The sequence below is a fragment of the Stegostoma tigrinum genome, chromosome 9 (assembly GCF_030684315.1).
Source record: "Stegostoma tigrinum isolate sSteTig4 chromosome 9, sSteTig4.hap1, whole genome shotgun sequence".
Lineage (NCBI taxonomy): Eukaryota > Metazoa > Chordata > Chondrichthyes > Orectolobiformes > Stegostomatidae > Stegostoma > Stegostoma tigrinum.
The window spans coordinates 68,649,883-68,670,087 of NC_081362.1; the positions used below are offsets into that span (position 1 = coordinate 68,649,883).

Genomic DNA, 20,205 nt, shown 5'->3' on the forward strand with positions numbered 1-20,205 from the left:
GTGAACATACCAGCTTTAGATTCCTCTCATGAAATAACTTTAGGTATAACTTTCTGTAAGGTTGATGATCCTCAGGGTACTAAGTCATTCCTCGTAGATTTTTCCACTAACGTGAGTCTCATTTTTCAACTTGCCCCTGCCCTTAATTAGTGCCTTGATGTCATTTATCTTGATGTCAGCCTTGTGACATCTAATTTTATTACCCGATCTCCTTCCTCAAAGACTACGTTGTCTTCTTAGCACTTCCTAAATGACAGACGTACTCGTATTGAACCATACTACGAATAAACAGCCTGAATGGACCAAATTTTCTGAAACTAATTCCTTCTCAAAAGGGAGAAATTGTTCTCTTCTATTGTACAATCAATAGCAAGTCATGGGATGCATCATTCTATTCAGTCCTACGCCAGCATGACCTTCATTCATATGAACAGGCAATGATGAGGGTGAGTACTTAACCTGTCTATGAGCGTGAATCTCATACTTTTGCTTTCACTGAATATACTGGAATTACATCTTCAGCATTTTGTACTCTTGTCTTCCATTTGCTGTTTTAATCTTCCTTTTTATTAGCATCAACTTCTGTTTCGAGCTCTAACATTCACAATCATGAGGTTCTATGATCTGGAATTTCACCACAATCAGAAGCATTATTGTTTTCTTTATTGCTGCATGGCACCTGGATCTGACTGATTTCCCTAAAGACAAAGCACTTTGACTTGAAACGGCAGCATCTGATGTTTGGTGACTATGATGTAAAGGTAACACTTAAAATTCTGACTTCAGAACAGTAAACTGAGGGGCTGTGTCCTTGAGCTTAGTGAAATCTGGTGAACCACCTCCCCATATCATAATGTGTGCTGGTTTAGGAAAAGATCTCTGTGGCAATTTACAACTCTCTGTCTTTCTAGCATTTCCATGCCTGCAACCTCACTGTAGGTCCGCTCCCTCATTATTGCGTCGCTTGGCTCAGAAGCTTATCCTGGATTTTATTGTTTTTTGGCTGTCCCACAAACATGTCTGTCTGGTTGGCTTCTAACTTGACAAGTAACAGAACTGTTTTATTACTTTTAAGATTTAATCTGAAATAATCATTGGCTTTGTGTTGGCTGGGCCAGTGTCCATTGTTCATTCCTACTTGCCTTGGAGAAGGTGGTGATGAGCTGCCATCTTGAACTGCTGCTGCAGTCCATTTGCATTAGGTAGACCCCACAGTACCAATTGGGAGGCAGTTCCAGGGACACTGAAGGAATGGCAATATATTTTCTAGTCATGATGGTCATACAGTCATCCAGCATAGAAACGGATCATTCGGCTCACCACGTCTATGTTAATCAACAAATACCAAACTACACTAATCCCATTGAACAAAGTCATAGAAACATACAGTATAGATACAGGCCCACTATGTGGCTTGGCAGGCACCTTGCCAAGTGATGGTGTTCCCATGAATTTGCTGCCTTTGCCATTCTAGATGGTAATGGTTATACATTTGGAAGGTGCTGTTGGAGGAGCCTTCAAATGTTCTCACAGTGCATCATGTAGATGATACACATTGCTACTACTGATTATTGGTGATGAAAGGAATGAATGTTTGTGGATGTGGTGCCAATTTAGTGGGCTTTGATGGTTTCAAGCTTCTTGAGTGTTGTTGGAGCCGCGCTCCTCCAGGCAAGAGGGGAGTATTCCATCACACTCCTGACTTGTGCCTTTGCAAATAGTGGACAGGTTTTGTACAGTCAGGAGGTGAGTTACTCACTGCAGTATTTGTAGCCTCTGATCTGCTATTGTGGCCTCTGTATCTATGGCTAATCCAGTTCAGAAGTCACACAACGCCAGGTTATAGTTTAACAGGTTTTTTTTTGGAAACACAAGCTTTCGGAATGTAGCCCCTTTTGTTAGGTGAAATGAGAAAGAAGCACACAGAACGTAGAATTTATAAGTAAAAGATCAAAGGGCCACTCAATTAATGAGGGTGTATTAAACAAACTACTAAACAAGCTACACTCTGAGAGCATGTGTTTTCCAATAAACCTGTTTCACAATAACCTGGTGTTGTGTGATTTCTGACCTTGTCCACCCCAGTCCAACACCAGTACCACTACTTCATGTTCCAGTTCAGTTTCTGGTCAGTGCTAACCCCCAGGATGTTGATAATGGGATCTCACTTGGCAACTACTAGAAATGAACTCCGTGCTATTTGTGTGTGATAACCTGTGTGCAAAACTTTATTAATTTCTGCAGATTCCATTGAAATGGGATTTCCTTGGTAACATCGGTATAATACCACATCAATAGCATCTGACCTCATTACAGAAAGGAAAACAGTTACTTTAACCTCATTCTCCATTTTATTTCTATTCAGCCAAAAATTGAATCTTTGTTGCTAATTGCATTCGTCCTGTTCATTAACATTCCCAAATACAGCTTCAGGACCAGTTCTCTTCAGTTTACTTACTACTCTGACACTTTGTGGATCTGAATATGATGTGAATGCAGAACTCTTTCATATGATCAAACTTCCCCAAAATCAACTTTAGGAGTTCTCCAAATATATCACAATGCTCTTCTGTCCTCATTTTCTCAAATAAAATGTGAAAGAAGATTCCATCCCAGTCTGATTGTCATATTTCTGTTGTTTGTATTTAGACTAACTCATGCTGAGTCACAGGCAGCCATTATTAAACTACCTATATTTACAGGATAATAAAATGTGAGGCTGGATGCACACAGCAGGCCCAGCAGCATCTAAGGAGCACAAAAGCTTTTGTGCTCCTGAGATGCTGCTGGGCCTGCTGTGTGCATCCAGCCTCACATTTTGTTATCTTGGATTCTCCAGCATCTGCAGTTCCCATTATCACTGATACCTATATTTACACCTCACCACAGACAGGGCTATAAAAAAAAACACTGACCTGTATTACAAATATAATCACCAATACCTAAAAAAAAGACTTCCAATCTTCTTTCCACAGGAAAATATTTATCCAAATTAGATATTCAAATCAGTCGGCTTCTTTCTCCTAGATAACAAAATGTGGAGCTGGATGAACACAGCAGGCCAAGCAGCATCTCAGGAGCACAAAAGCTGACGTTTCAGGCCTAGACCCTTCATCAGAAAAAGCCTTATTTCTCCTTTTGTGGCATGTAATTATTGGATGGATTCACTCATTCCTTGGTGTTGGGAGATGGTTTCGATCTTGGCATTTCTCAGTGCAGGAGATAGGTAGCTGGCTCCTGTGCTGCTAAGAAAACTGACCCTGCAACTGATTTTACCAAAGCTGTTGCTGTGGTAATTGGCAGGACCTCTTCTTTCTCTGGTGCGGAGATTATCACTCAGCAGTGGAGCAGTATTTCTCGTTAAAACAGCAGCCCAATCCCTGTGTAGCCAAGCCATACTCCTGTTACTGTGCATTTCCCCATGATCTGCACAAGATACGGATCGATGGACAGCAACCAGTCAGTCTGAAATAATTTGAGGTATTTCTCAGTGATGGGATAAGTCCTCTGTACCCATAGTGAATTATTGTCTCCATGCACGCCACAAATTACTGCCGAGCTCATTGAGAACTGCCATACAGTTATTTAAAACTGTTTGTTTCGCAATGTACAGTTAGCTGGCTGGAGTTCATCTTAAGGTTGGGAGCAAAATGATGTTCTCCCCCTTTCCCGACCTTCTCCTAGCTGACCTTTCAAAGTCTGGAGTGTTGCTTACTGAAAAAGAAACATTGCAAATGCCAAATATTTATTATGAAAATAAACGGAACCTTGTAACACACTGTGCTATCAATTAGGATTCTGAAAAATTAATTCAGGACTCAGGGTCTGAGAAAACAAAATGGTGGCAGTGCGCCTTAACGTCAGTGGTTTGGCAGAAGTTGCAGAAAATTGAAGGCTCTCAAGATATGAGTGGCTAAATCACAGGCCTTTTACAGCACCTTTTTAATACTGATTGTCTGCTGTGGTTCTGAATTGTAGAGACCCCGGTCTGTGCTGAATTGGGCATGTATTTTTCTTGCTGTCTTGAGGTAGTTTCCCCTCTCACTATTTTAGTTAACCTTAAAGTGCCAAGTCCTGCTTCTTGGAATTGTGTAAGAATGAAGGAAGTTTGTGGATGGTCTCTGTGATAAGTGGTCATACAGGTAGCAAGTGCTCCACTCACCAGCACTAGTTACCGCTTAAGCTTGATTCAAAATGGTGTGAGCAGAAGTGGTCATGAGTTTGTAAGGTGAGCCATTACAGTGACCGGATTGAAACATTCTTCACTCTCAGGTAGGCTGAGTAATGGGAAGGCTGTGGAATTTTCACTGGTTGTTCTGAATAAGCAAAAGAAGTGCACCTGATGAACTATTCTGATACATTAAGACTGTAGATTACACAGTGCAATGGTTCATTTGTCATGTACACAACCAGTTTAATTTACCAAAGCAACAAACCTCTGAATATCAAAGACAACATCTTTTAGTTCAGCAAACATAACTTGGATAACAATCTTGTTCTGATGTCATGTGCAGAAAAAAAGTAAATCAGTTAATTACGCTCTGCTTTAATTGTGAGGAAGCAGGGGATTGAGACTGAAAATTTAAATTATTTCTTAAGAACAGTAAAACACAGCTCCTCCAATTCTTTATCTCAGCACCCCTAGCATTATGTGCTGACCTTACAACCTTGTGCAAAAGCACATCCACTATCACTGCTGACAATGCCACAGGAGATCTGCTGTAAGGTATTTTTAGTTTTACTTATTCATTCATAGGCATTTATTGCCCATCCCTAATTGCCCTTAAAGAAGTGGGAATGATCTGCCTTCTTGAACCAGTGCAGTCTTTGTAATGTACACCACAATGTTGTTAGCAAGGGAGCTCGAGGGTTTTGACCCAGCAGCGGGGAGGGAGAGGACAATATATAGTTCCAAATGATACATTCAGTGCCTGCAATATCCATCACTTCTGACATGTGTGTGAAAGTTTATTTTGTCCTGCCTATTGTCAAAAGTATGCAAAGGTAATCATTTACTGTACAAAGAAGTAGAAAGAACTGTATTGACATAAGAATCAGAGGAGACCCAATAGCACTTGGTTTGGTCCAGCCAGATTTGATGATGGATGACTACACTTGAAATGCATCACTTGCACAAAATTGGCTTAAGTATCATGTTAATAAAACAGTAATAGCTCAAAACTGAAGAAGTAGAGAGCTTGTAAATTTAAAAATAGAATGAGCTAGAAAAGATACCTCCGGGTAAGTTGCAACAACCTAAACAATTCCTTTATTCGTTTAAAGTTTCCAACTCCAAATTTACGGGAAGCGGGAAGCAACTAATCTCCCCAATAACATTTATTTAATCTGTCGTCTTGTATTCTGAAGTATGCCTGGCGATTTAAGTAAAGATGGGGTTTTTTTAAGAGATAATTTGCAAACATTTTGCTGCGGTAAAATTGCTGTGAGTGGATTTGATTGAGAGAGAAAAGCTGTTTATTTTGGTGGGATATTAGTGATGATGATTCATCACTTTAAAATGAATGAGGAGAGGTCATAAAAGAAAATTCATTGGAAAGTCGGAGGATGGAATCCTTTGCTACAATGAATGATTATGATAAATATTTACAAAGAGGATGAAATGGGGCGACAGTGAAATCATTAGGGTTTAAAACTACCAGCAGAGTCACCGTGTGCTATATGATTAACTTCTGAACTTTAAATTTCTAATGTTCGTTTGCTCTGCTGTTAATAGACTTTTTCTGAGCATTGACTGTCACTGTGCAAGCACAGTTTTGATGGTTTCGAAGCAAACAGGTGTTGGATTGACAAACAGTTTTAGACTTAGACTTTGTTTTCCCACTTTAAGACGCACATGAGGCAAAGCATATGCTTATATCTATTTGATGAACAGTTTTTTCTCAGTTTAAATAATTACACAACCATTTGTACCTGTAAATCTTTACCACATTGTAAGTGAGAATTTCTGAGTTGGGTAACTGGCCTGATTGCCAGAGAATTATAATGTTTGTTTAAGCTTGAATGTAGGTTTCAGGGGTTTTTTTTGGATGTGCTTTTGGTGAAGTTTCCTTCGTTACTATGGAATATTAAGCCTAAGAGTGAGAAGTACTAGTAAAGTAAGAGAATTACATGATATGCAAGACTGGTGGGTAAGCGGAGTTAAGGTAACAACCATGATCTGATAGAGGAAGCGATTAGAGGGGTTGAATTGGTGATACCTATTCCAAAAATAAATTCTAATTTCTTCAGGCCTATGTACCTTCAATATATTCTAAATACATCACAGCTTTTGTTTTTTCTGCCATCATACATTTAAAGCTCAATTTTATCAAAAATCAGCCCAGTTGTCAGTTTCTGGGATTTTCACCGAGAGTTTGTCTCTGAGTGCTAGCAAGTTATCTCACGAAATTTTCCACTGTCCACCTTATTACACATGCGCTGTGCCTTGACAGTGCTGTGTTTACGCAGTTGTATGTTCATATAATGGGAGGGAAATGCAAATGAATAGCTTCTGAGACTTTGTAGATGGTATAGGTAACATTTCATTGGAAATAGAAGACTGCATTCATAAATGTACTAACACTTTATATCAACACCTGGCTGTCTGACCATCACTGTCACTGCAGATGTAAGAATGTAGCTACAGAAGCGACCCATTCTTGGAGCCATACCATGTAGACTCCTATCTGGAGAGCTACTGTTTCCCTCACACCAATGTTAATTTAAATTCCGCTACCTGCTGTGGTAGGATTTGAATCCATTTGGCTTGCCAGCGATTTTTCGCAGAATCTCTTGTAATCGAGCTCTCTGGGCACAATTAAGGGGCCTAGCATTGGGAAGGAGAGGGACAGTTGAAAGTCACCTTCTGTCCTTGTCTCTGCACCCTCTCCTATAGCTTGTCCTGTTATCTCCTTCCAGTTGATGTTCCCACTGCTCCTGGCAGTGACAAGTGCTGGCCTCAGCCTGGCTTGCAGCTCTCAGTGAGCATGATGTCAATCCTGGGGGAGATCTGATGGTCACACGATTACAGCAAGTATCCCCTGCGGAACTGATAGCAATTACCTGCTGCTTCTTGAGCCTGGGCAAGGCTCCCTTTGGCTCCACAGAATCCCACCACAATCTCTGACTTCTGACCTCCCAGAATAGGTGGTGGTCCATTCATCCACATGCTTGGCAATCTATCTACTCACTTACCTTCTCAGCCCAAATGCTTCTGACTTGCCTGCCTGCTCAAATCTTCTTTGATTGTTGAAGCGTAGTGAAGGACACTGGGAGTGGGGGAAGGTTGGGGATGTGGTGGCACACTGGTAGCATCCCCATCTCTGAGCCAGAAGCACCAGGTTTAAATCCTACATGAAGGACGAGGAAGATGAGTTAATGCTGTGAGCAAACGGGGTATTTCTCAACTCGTAAATCCTTCCATGATGCATGTGGCAGGCAGAGAAGGAGAGTTTCGTGCTCAGTCTTGCTTATGAATGGCACCCATCTATTGGAAGGCTAGCATGACAGTCAGCTCACATGAACAATGTTGTCATTGGCAATTATATTGTAAACGTCATTTAAGTCATTTCTTACATGATAAAATGTTCCAGTAAATCTAGCACATTTACCAGCTCTCATAAGCAATGCCAAAAAACATTTGTTAGTCCTAATTTTAGATGGGAAAAAAGGAGTACTTTTACTAAGCTTATTATCCCTGACTATTTTTGTGTCTCATCAGATTTAGAATTTTGAAGCAGCAAGGAGGGATCAGTTTTTTTTGAGGGAAGCTTTGGAGCTGTTGTTAAGGGAAAACTACTAAATATGTGATAATGCAATAATTAGAGTCATCAGAGTCATACAGCATGGAAATGGACCCGGTGGTTCAACCAGTCCATGCCGAACATTATCCCAAACTAAACTGACGAAGTTCTGAGGAACGGTCACCGGACCCGAAACGTTAACTCTGTTTTCTCCTCCACAGATGCTGCCAGACCTGCTGAGCTTTTCCAGCAACTTTGCTTTTGTTCCTGATTTACAGCATCCTCAGTTCTTTTTTTTGTTCCCAAACTAAACTAGTCCACCTGCCTGTTCCAGGCCCATATCCCTCTAAACCTTTCCTATTTATGTACCTATCCAAATATCTTTTAAATGTTGTAATTGTACCCACATCCACTACATCCTCAAAGTTTGTTCCACATGCGAACCATCCTATGTGTAAAAATAAAATTGCCTTTCATGCCTTTTTAAAATCTCTCTCCTCTCACTTTAAAAAGGTGCCCCTTAGTCTTGAAATCCCTGTCCTAGGGAAAAGACAACTGCCATTAACTGTATGATTAATGCATCACTGACAAAATTGATGTAAAACTGAAATTATCTGAATGAAAGAAGTGATCATTTTAATACATACAGTGGAAGAATCACAGAATCCCTACAGTGTGGAAACAGGCCGTTTGGCCCAAGAAATCCACACTGACCCTTGGAGCATCCCACCCAGACCCATCCTCCTATAACCCACCTAATTTACGGACCCCTAAACACTATGGGCAATTTAGCATGACCAATCCACCTAACCTGCACATCTTTGGACTATGGGAAGAAACCAGAAGAAACCCACACAGACATGGGGAGAATGTGCAAACTCCACACAGACAGTCACCTGAGGGTGGAATTGAACCTGGGTCCCTGGTGCTGTGAGGCAGCAGTGCAAACCACTGAGCCACCGTGCCACCCAAACTGCTCCAAATCTATTGTTCAGAAAATCTAATGGCCCAGAACGGTTTTAAATAGATTGCAGCAGTTGATGACACCATTCTCGTACAGTACCTTGAGAACAGAAACATGGGAGATACTGTACTTGAGACGAGGAAAATTATTTTTATTTCTCATTTATAGTGTTCTATCACTGACTTTTGCTTTTGGTAAATACGCATATCTACAGAGTTTCCGATTCACATGTTCGTAGTTCAGAATTCTAACATCATCCTGCAAAGGAGAAAATTTGAAAATCCAGAAGTAACTTGGTCCAACGAATTCCTGAGTGGAGACGTTACAGTGCAGAATAACTGTCTGAAAACAAAATGTGAGGCTGGATGAACACAGCAGGCCCAGCAGCATCTCAGGAGCACAAAAGCTGACGTTTCGGGCCTAGACCCTTCATCAGAGAAGGGGATGGGGTGAGGGTTCTGGAATAAATAGGGAGAGAGGGGGAGGCGGACCGAAGATGGAGAGAAAAGAAGATAGGTGGAGAGGAGAGTATAGGTGGGGAGGTAGGGAGGGGATAGGTCAGTCCAGGGAAGACGGACAGGTCAAAGAGGTGGGATGAGGTTAGTAGGTAGGAGATGGAGGTGTGGCTTGGGGTGGGAAGAAGGGATGGGTGAGAGGAAGAACAGGTTAGGGTCTAGGCCCGAAACATCAGCTTTTGTGCTCCTGAATTATGCTACTGGTCCTGCTGTGTTCATCCAGCCTCACATTTTATTATCTTGGATTCTCCAGTATCTGCAGCCCATTATCACGATTAAACTGTCTGAAAATGTTGAGTTTGTCTTCCAACCACTAGGTGGCAGTTGATCCAATCAAATGGAGAAATTTTTTTCTGTTTCCTGAGTTTACTCAGAGAAAGAGGAAGAGGCTGGATTGGCTAAGGAAGCTTGAGATAAGGAAGCACTGTGGTGTGGAAACCAATCTCTTATTCTCCCCTATCACCCCCAAAAAAGATGTTAACCTCTTGCATTCATGGGGCAATTTGTAACTGTGCCCCAAAGTTCTTCAAAGAATCCTAAGTCTCAGACTTGCCCAAGAAATGTTTATGATACAGTACGATCATTGTCCTCTCGTGCTTCTCGAATAGCTTGGTAATTACATGCTTTGTACAGCAGGTCCTTTAGTGCCAGGCCAGGCTGTTACCAGCTCAGTCCCTTGAAAATGACTGAGAGGATTTCACGGGGATAAAAGTTAGGGGCACTGTAGCTGGACGGCAGGTGTAGATCCTGATTCACGTATTTTAGCAGACAGTTTTAACTTACTCCTTGGGCAGTGAAGAGGAGAACAGAGCCAGGTGTAAAGCCAGAATTGCACCCATCTTTTTCAGTTTCCCGAAGAATTAAAATCGACCACATAGATTGGAGGAGAGTTGAACGTGCCAAAATTAATGGGTGAGATAAGACCAGTTGGATTAATCCAACCTACATATGCAATCATGATCAGATAAACATAACACCCATCGCTTCCATCCACCCAAGTGAAGGAAAAAACAGAATCGATAAGGGGAAGAATTTTCTCTTTGTCCGCTTGAGAACAAATCCAATCCGGAAGATCACATAGACTGAAGTGTTAGCTACAAAAGTACATAAGGGAGGGAAGCAGTGCGATTCTGAGTACAGGTCCTTGCTAAAACTTTAAGCCGACTTAATGAGGTGGATAAGCCGCAACCATACACATGGATTAATTCCAGAATCATTTTATATAACTTATTTGCCATGAACTTATTCTTGCCGTGTTTAATCATTCTTGAAACATTGTTTGGTTATTAACTTATGAATTCCACATTTGAAGCCATTTTTATTATTCATAAGGATAAACAATGGAATAATTCTTAAAGTAATCACTGGCAATTGTTTTTGAAGAATGAGTTCCCAAACAGATCAGTAGCACGTGATGAAGGAATTAGGAAGTAAAAAGTGGGTTTCAGAATCTTTGTTAACCAGCACTACACCAAATAATCCTCAGATAAATTCAAAACTCTTTGAGAGGCTACGATTGGTAGAAGTGTTAGCCTAGACTTCTAATCTGCTCTAAATATTTTCTAATCAACTTGTTCAGAGATATGATCACACACCCCTGGAGCAAGTGGAATTTGAATTTAGGTCTCCTGGCTCAGAAGTGGGGACACTACCATTGTACCATCAGGCCTCCATCCAATCTGCTCCATCCAAGATACTTGACTTGAAGATGAACAGTTCACATTAGCAGCTAGCTGACTCCATATGGATAATGCGAATTAACTCACTTCATAGTAAACATTCTGCATTAGGACCTTATCATTAATGGTGTGCTTTAGCATTTCTGAATTATTTAAATCACTGAAGCAGCTATATGGATACATGTGGTGATTGCTCTGTTTAGAATTTGGAGGGACTCCATGGAATGAGCTGAAGGCAGTCACTGATTAATTGCAGGAACTTGCTGCCTGCAGGGTCAACTTGCATCATGCATTTTTCAAAGGAGTGTTGCTACAGGGACTTGGGGTTCCCATTGACAGTGGGACATTTCTTTCTTTTTTGTGCATACCAGCCATGGGTGCTACTCGCAAGTTCTCCATTTCTAGCCCAATGCTAATTGTTGTTACTTAGTGGTAGAGGTTACTATGTTATGGAGGTTACTCAGTGGTGGAGGTTATTACGTTGTGGTAGACGTTACTTGCTGGTCGAGATTTCAGGTGTGAGGAGTGCTGTTGAAGGAGCCTTGCCAATTTGATGCAAAGTACCTTGTAGATGGGACATACTACAGAAATTGTGCACTGTGGTAGAGGCAGTGAAAGTTTCAGGAGGTGGATGGGGTGCTGATTAATTGGGCTGCTTTGAGATAGCAATTTTGAATTTCCTGAGTGGTATTGGAACTGCATTCATCTAGGCACAGTGGACAGTTTCTCTTACATTCTTCTATTTTCCTATGTTTCGGTAAGCGAGTGCAGAAATCTGCAGCCGAGTTTTACCAGTCTTCTCTCCAAGCCCTTCGTTTATTTTCCTGTTGTTAGATTGACTGGGCACCTGGAGAAGGTGACGGCTATCTGTGAATCCCTCCACCTTCTCAGCTTAAAGAATCTGAGAACGTTCCTCAGGCTCTGCTGCTATGCTTTCATCTAGCTTCTTGATCCAAGTCCCCCCTCAGATGGTGGGCCTTTGTCAGGGATGTGACTCTAGTCTAGTCACCAAAATCAACTGTAACCTGGCCTACACAAATATAAAATACTTTGAGTAAAACTAACTGTCCAAGCCCTGCCCTGACTGAAACTGACCACAGACCTTATTTCAAGATAATGAAATGTGAGGCTGGATGAACACAGCAGGCCTAGCAGCATCTCAGGAGCACAAAAGCTGACGTTTCGGGCCTAGACCCTTCATCAGGAAGGGTCTAGGCCCGAAACGTCAGCTTTTGTGCTCCTGAGATGCTGCTGGGCCTGCTGTGTTCATTCAGCCTCACATTTTATTATCTTGGAACTCTCCAGCATCTGCAGTTCCCATTATCACTGACCTTATTTCAGTAATGTTTTACCTCCTGGTCTTTTCCTGTAAATTTGTTGCATCTATCCTGTAGGCCAATGATGGAAATGATGTTTCTTGCACTCAATTCATTGTGTTGTAGGGCATAAACTGCAACCCTTGTGATGAACTGCCCTAATATTGGCGCAATCACATCATTTACAGTGAGAAGTCAAGCCATTTTTTTTGTGACCAAGATGAGAATGATGCTTAGGACAGATTACCTTGGCTGTGTTAATAAGTTTTTGGTGAGTCCTATTAGAAATGCCAGATCGTCTGGTACTTCTGCAAGTGGTAGAAAATGTTGTATAAATGCAAGAAAGGGTTAACGCCTTAATAGTGTCTTAAGAAGCACTCAATGTGATGATGTCATGTGAACATGGCAGGAGGACGGCTTAGAATCTCAAAGGACCACCTGTGTCTTCCTTATCATCTCTGTAACTAACTAATTGGTGTAACTTCAGCAATGTCACTATTCTGCAATAACCTACATTTTGTATAAGGTAACAGGCTCTTCTCGTTAGATGACTAAGTGGTTTTCCTCGAATACCCTACATGGAGCATGTCTTTGAGATCCCTAAGCAGGAAAGATGATGGTGGCAGCCAATTTTCCAGTTAGCTGTTACAGCATGAATGAGGACTGGTGAGGATACAATACAAACCTCACAGTTGGTAGCAGTAGTATCAGTACCCATAACAATAAACCACTCACCTCTCAGCGGAAACCAGCCCAGGCTGCCAGTGTGCTAACATCAAGGTTGGTGTCTCGTCGTGGATTGAGGGTAACCAAAGAAACCATTGAACAGTGAACACTGCCTGGTTTTCCTCACAGCAGAAATGTATTACTCATAAGGGATACCCTTTACACTGCACAGTGCAGCTTCCCAGTCAGGACTGCCCTCCAGTAGATTGAGTGTGCATTGTGTGTAGTTTTCCTGTGATCTAATTTATAGAGAGAACATTTCTGAGATTTGCCCACTTCCTGGCCTCGACCCCAGCGAACTGGGAGTGAAAAATCATAAACACACCTATTACGGTTCCGCATCAAATGCCATAAATCATTTTGGGGCTATTCTGCTCCACCACTGCCTTTACTTGCTTGTAAACTAAGCCATATGACCATAGAAAAGTTACAGCACAGACCGAGGGCATTCAGCCCACTTTGTCTGTGCTAGCTCCCCATTCTAATCCAATTTTCCAGCACCTTATCCACACCTTCTCAGGTTACAGAACTTCAGGTGAATTCTGAAGGCATCATACCAGACTCTCAAAGTTAACTCTCTGTTTCTATTCCACAGGTGCTGCTGGAAGTGTTGAGTTTCTGCAGCAGTGTTGGCTCCATTTAGTACATCATCTCTTATCACAGTTATAATTAATTCTTTAATCAATAACGCTACACATCCTCCTTTGCTATCCTGCCTGAATACTATATTCAGGGATGTTGAGGTGCCATTCTTTTTCTTGACTGTCCATCTTCAGGCTGTGATGTGAGATGCAGGTGGATATTGGAGGGGCCAGCGGCCATCTACAATTGGTTCTGGCTTAGGAGAGGGACTCGAGCACCACAGAGAAAAACATAGAGCTGTTTGCGTTAGGAGCCAGAAATGTGTAAAAGCATTGCTGCTTCAAGGTGGAGCTGGGGGTAGCAGGTTGGAGGCTTTCTCATTAGATGGCTGTGATATCCAATCTCCTGTCTCCTGTTCAGCACAAGCATGTTCTGCTTGCTCTCCTGTCAGCTTGGCTGGCAGCTAGTGAAATGGGTGTTTTGTCAGGCATACCCTGCTGTCTGTACCCACCCACACTATTTGTGCACATTTTTGAAGAGACATTAGCATGGGCACGGGAACATGTCATGTGCACTGATAGATACAGATGGAGATGTCAATCCCTAGAGCTGGGGTTGTTTACATTACTATTAAGAATGTGGTAAGGGAGGAATTTAGGAGTTAGAGGGCTCTGCGTTGATTTTAAAAACAAAAAGTAAAACATTGTATGACCTGTTGCCATTCATCCTGAAGCCAAGTTTCCTGGTTATCTCCTTGTCCCATGCAAGCCTTTGCTGAAATAGCCTCAGATGTATACATTCTCCTTGTTGCGATGAAAGGTCAGTAAGCCAATGATGCATGATCTGCTGAGTGTCATAGCTCCCTTTTTAATGTTTAGATATGAACCCTGGCATACATGTGAGAGGCAGTAACATAGATGTGCCATTGCATTGGCGATGGCTTTGAAGTAACAGACAGTAATTACACTTGAACGCTCTTGATAGAGGTGCATGCAATCCAATCTCGTCTGACATCTTGAACGGGGCAAACTGACAATGCTAGCTCATGCTCATTGAGGCATGAAGCATTGATTTGACATATCCTTACAGGGCACAGCAGATTATTAAGGGAGGCAGTGGCCTGGTGATATTATCATTGGACTGTTAATCCAGAGACCCATGTAATGTCCTGGGGACTAGGGTTCGAATCCTGCCAAAGGTAGATGGTGGAATTTGAATTCAATAAAACTCTGACATTTACAGTCTAATGATGATCGTCAATCGAATGTTGAGGAAAAATCCATCTGGTTCACTAATACCCTTCAGGGTCAGAAACTGTCATGCGACTCCAGACCCACAGTAATGTGGTTGACTTATAATTGCTGAGATAATGGGAACTGCAGATGCTGGAGAATCCAAGGTAATAAAATGTGAGGCTGGATGAACACAGCAGGCCAAGCAGCATCTCAGGAGCACAAAAGCTGATGATTCGGGCCTGGACCCTTCATCAGAGTGGGGGATGGGGTGAGGGTTCTGGAATAAATAGGGAGAGAGGGGGAGGCAGACCGAAGATGGAGAAAAAACAAGAGATGCTGCCAGACCTGCTAAGCCTTTCCAACAACTTCTGTTTTTAGTCCTGATTTACGGCATCCACGGTTCTTTCATCTTTTTATAATTCTCCTCAATTCTGCTTTAAGTGAGCAATCCCTGATTTTTTTTTCAACAGTGATCCCTAATTCTAAATTCATCCACAAGAGGAAACCTCTTCTACACATCCACCCCATCAAGCCTTGGCAGGAAGCAGAACTCGCTGCCCACCTGCCCTTAAAATTTGTTGTTTTCTTCATGCATGGAAATGCAATGTGTTGACAAGTGTGTACTCGCACAAGGAAACCTGAGCCGCCCCCAAGCGGAAGTAGCTCTTGCTTTTAGGCCCGTCTCCACACTTAGTCTGAAGATTTCACCCAAGGTCACTCAATCATCCCAAAGCTGAGGAATTCTTCAACGTTATTGCAATTACAGGTTATGCATTAATGTTTGGCCATTGGTTTTATGTCTGCATCAATCTAGTTCATTCCATTATGAAACTAAGCACAGACATCACACTGTGGTGAAACACGGGCAGCTGAATCTCTGTTTTTTGATTACAGTAAGGCCTCTCTGTTTTTACCAGGACACAAATAAACAGAGGACTTTCAATTCTATCCATTTTCATGTTGATTGCATTGAATCTTGTTACTGGAGGACATTAGTGCAATTTGTCCTGTCATTATGAGCTATTTCTGGAACTTCTTCATATTAAATTGTGTAAGGTTAATTTGACTCCTTCTGAAGAACCTCTATCACTTTCATTGCTAATTGCAGACATTTCTTCTGAAGCATTAGGAATACTGGTTCCTCTGAACAGTATGACATATATCAAATTATCATCTATTTTCCAATAAAACACATTCAGCTTCCAATTCTCCATGCGTATTCACTCCATGTTTTGATAGCATGTATATGTGTTGTATACAATATATTGTAAAACTATTCACTCGTCAGCCTGATGTTTGCAAAACTGGCAAAATCTGTGCTAGCATTGGACTGGCAGTCAGTGGTAAGCTGATCCACAGCACACCAAACTGATTGCCCAAGTTTGCAAGTTCAGTTTGTTTGTTTAATTGGCAGAAATTCCCAGCAGGGTTTTAGCTGGAGGTTGGGTAAGCGGGAGCTGTGCAAAATGCCTAGTTCAAATTTAAAGGGAAGTATCCACTTGCAAGTTAAATTCTTGAAGCACTTTGAAAATCTTGGTCAAAATATGACATTTCTAAACTTCTCCCTTTAGCATTTTGCAGTGATATGCTTGCAATAGATGCACAACCACTTTTTTTGTCAAATCGCTGTATACTTCAAATTCCTTCTTGATACACCTGTCCAGATACTCTCTCTAATAATGGCTAGGATCATAGAAGATGCATGCCCTGCCACCGCAGGAAGTGCTACACTTGCCCCCACACCTCCTCCCTCACCCCCATGCCAGGCCCCAAGATGACCTTCCATATCAAGCAGATGTTCACCTGCACATCTGCCAATGTGATATATTGTATCCATTGCACCTGGTGTGGCTTCCTCTACATTGGGGAAACCAAGCGGAGGCTTGGTGACCGCTTTGCAGAACACCTCCGCTCGGTTCGCAAGAAACAACTGCACCTCCCAGTCGTGAAACATTTCAACTCCCCCTCCCATTCCTCAGACGACATGTCCATCATGGGCCTCCTGCAGTGCCACAATGATGCCACCTGAAGGTTGCAGGAACAGCAACTCATATTCCGCTTGGGAACCCTGCAGCCCAATGGTATCAATGTGGACTTCACAAGCTTCAAAATCTCCCCCTCCCCCACTGCATCCCAAAACCAGCCCAGTTCTTCCCCTCCCCCCACTGCATCACAAAACCATCCCAGCTCATCCCCTCCCCCCACTGAATCCCAAAACCAGCCCAGCATGTCTCTGCTTCCCTAACCTGTTCTTCCTCTCACCCATCCCTTCCTCCCACCTCAAGCTGCACCTCCATTTCCTACCTACCGCCTCATCCTACCTCCTTGACCTGTCCGTCTTCCCTGGACTGACCTATCCCCTCCCTACCTCCCCACCTATACTCTCCTCTCTACCTATCTTGTTTTCTCTCCATCTTCGGTCTGCCTTCCCCTCTCTCCCTATTTATTCCAGTTCCCTCCTCCCATCCCCCCTCTCTGATGAAGGGCCTAGGCCCGAAACGTCAGCTTTTGTGCTCCTGAGATGCTGCTTGGCCTGCTGTGTTCATCCAGCTCCACACTTTGTTTTCTTGGATTCTCCAGCATCTGCAGTTCCCATTATCACTGCAGAATATTCCTGCTGGTTTGTTTTGGGAAGCATTATGTCCTTTTTTGTGAAGGTATAGTCGCTGAATATTTGTCCACCCCCAATAATATTCTGTCTGGGATTCAAAGCTACTTATAGTTCAGTGTATAAAGTAGTCTCGTTGGAGTAATAAGAAATGTGCCATAATGGTGTCTTTGTTCCTACATTGGTAACCATCCCTTGAAATAATTTCTCTATCTAGATCACATGCTGTTGGAATTCACAAAAGAATCATAATTTCTGATCACTTAGGTTGTTAATATTTAGATTTCAGTGACTAGGAACGTGGCAGGAAGTCACCGGTAAATTAAAACAAAATGAACATGAACATAACTCATTTATTAGCAATTACAGCTACTACATGAGCAAAACACAAAGTACTTGAATAGTAATTGAAAGAAAGCAATAAGCTCAGCCAGCAGTTTCAGCAAATTTTGAAGAATTTTCTTTACAGGAACTTGCTTGAACCAGCCAGCTCACAGGATTACTGATAGTCCAGTGAATACAGGTCAGCTCAGTGCCACAGGCAGAGTCGGGATTAAAAGTATAAATGCATTGAGGTGATTTACATAATTTTCAAGCATTTGATGAAGCCTCGGTTATTCTGGTGCAGAACCTTTCACTGACTAATCAATCAACAGAGTGACATTGTCTGAGAGGTATGATCCCATAAGTATGACTATGTCCCAGACATTACTATCACCACCCTAGATATCCTTCCAGCAGGACAGACCCAATAGAGGTGGCAGCACAGTGGTATACAGTCAGGAGGGAGTTGCCCTGAGATTCCTCAACGTTAACTCTGGACCCCATGACTCTTATGGCTTCAAGTTAAACATGGGCAAGGGAACCACCTGCTGATTCCAACGCACCATCCTCCCTCGGCTGATGAATCAGTATGCCTCCATGTTGAACAACACTTGTAGGAATCTGTGAAGGTACCCTCAAGTACAAAATGTACTCTGGATGGAGGATTTTAATGTCCACTACCAAGAGTGTCTCGGCAGCAACACTCGTGATCAAGCTGGTCAGGTCTTTAAAGACGTACCTTTTAGGGTGGGCCTATGGCAGTTGGTGAGGGATCCAACAAGAGGGAAACCAACATACTTGACCTCGTCCTTAACAATCCACAGGCGCATCTGTCCATGACAGTCTTGGTAAGAGTGGCCACCGCCCAGTCCTCGTGGAGATAACTCCAGCCTTTACTTTGAGAACACCCTCCATCGTGTTGTTTGCCAATCCCACTATGCTAAATGGGACAGACTTTCAACAAATCTAGCAGCTCAAGACTGGGCATCAATGAGATGCTGTGGGCCATCAACAGCAGAATTGTAGCCCGCACAATCTGCAACCTCATGGTCTCACATATTCCCCACTCAACCGTTACCATCAAGACGGGAATAACCCTGGTTCAATGCAGAGTGCAGGAGGGTATGCCAGGAGAAGCACCAGGCATACCTACAATTGAGGTGTTAACCTGGTGAAGCCACCAAACAGGACAACTCGCACACCAAACAGCATGAACACTAAATGAAAGACAGCGCTAAGCGATTCCATGGTCAACGGATCAGATCTAAGCTCTAGAGTCCTGTCACATCCAGTCATGAATGGTGGTGGACAATTAAACAACTCACTGGAGGAGGAGGCTCCACAAATACCCCCATCCTTAATGATGGAAGAGCCCAGCACATTGGTGCAAAAGATAAAACTGAAGCATTTGCAGCAATTGAGTGGATGATCCATCATGGCACCCCCAGTGGTCCGCAGCATTACGGATACCTATTTTCAGCCAATTCAATTCATCCCATGTGATATCAAGAAACAGTTGGAGACAATGGATACTGCAAAGACTATGGCCCTGACAACATTCCAGCAATAGTACTGAAAACCTGTGCTCCAGAACTTGTCACTTCCCTAGCTGTAAAACTGGCAGCAATGCAACAATTTGGATAATTGTGAAGATATGCCCTGTACACAAAAAGCAAGACAAATCCAACCTGGCCAATTACTACCCCATCAATCTACACTCAATCATCAGTAAAGTGTTGGAAGGTGTTGTCAACAATGCTATCAAGCAGCACCTGCTCAGTGATACCCAGTTTAGGTTCCGTCAGGGCCACTCAGCTCCTGACCTCATTACAGCCTTGGTTCAAACATGGAGAAAAGAGCTAAATTCCCAAGGTGAGGTGAGAGTGCCAGCCCTTGACATCCAGCCTGCATTCAACTGTGTGTGGCATCAAGGAGCCCTAGCAAAACTGGAATCAATGGATATGAGGGCAAACTCTCTACTCGGTTGGAGTCATACCTGGCATATAGACAGATGGTAGTGGTTGTTGGAGGTCTGTCAGCTCAGCTCTAGGGCATTTCTGTGGGCATTCCTCAAGGTAGTTTCCTAAGTCCAAACATCTCCAGCTGCTTCATAAATGACATTCCATCCATCATAAGGTCAGAAGTTGGGATGTTCCTCAATGATTGTAAAATGTTGAGCACCGAGTACTGAAGCAGCCTATGTTCAAACACAACAAGACCAGGGTAATGTCTAGGTTTGGGCTGACCAGTTACAAGCACCACTTGTGCTACACAAATGCCACGCAATGACTATCACCAATATGGGACAATCTAATCACTGCCCCTTGACATTCAATGATGTACCATCACTGAATCCCCCACTATCAACATCCAGGGGGTTACCATTGACTAGAAACTCAACTGGACTTGCCGCATAAACACTGTGGCTATAACAGGGCAGAAGCTAGGAACACTGTGGCAAGTAACTCACCTCCTGACTCCTCAAAGCCTGACCATCATCTACAAGGCACAAGT

At 42.7% G+C, this 20,205-nt stretch overlaps 1 long non-coding RNA gene across 1 annotated transcript in view; it reads left to right on the forward strand.

The window, feature by feature from the left end:
• Positions 1–20,205, forward strand: part of LOC132210014 (uncharacterized) — a 145,354-nt gene that overhangs the window by 33,742 nt on the left and 91,407 nt on the right. The window lies entirely within an intron of this gene.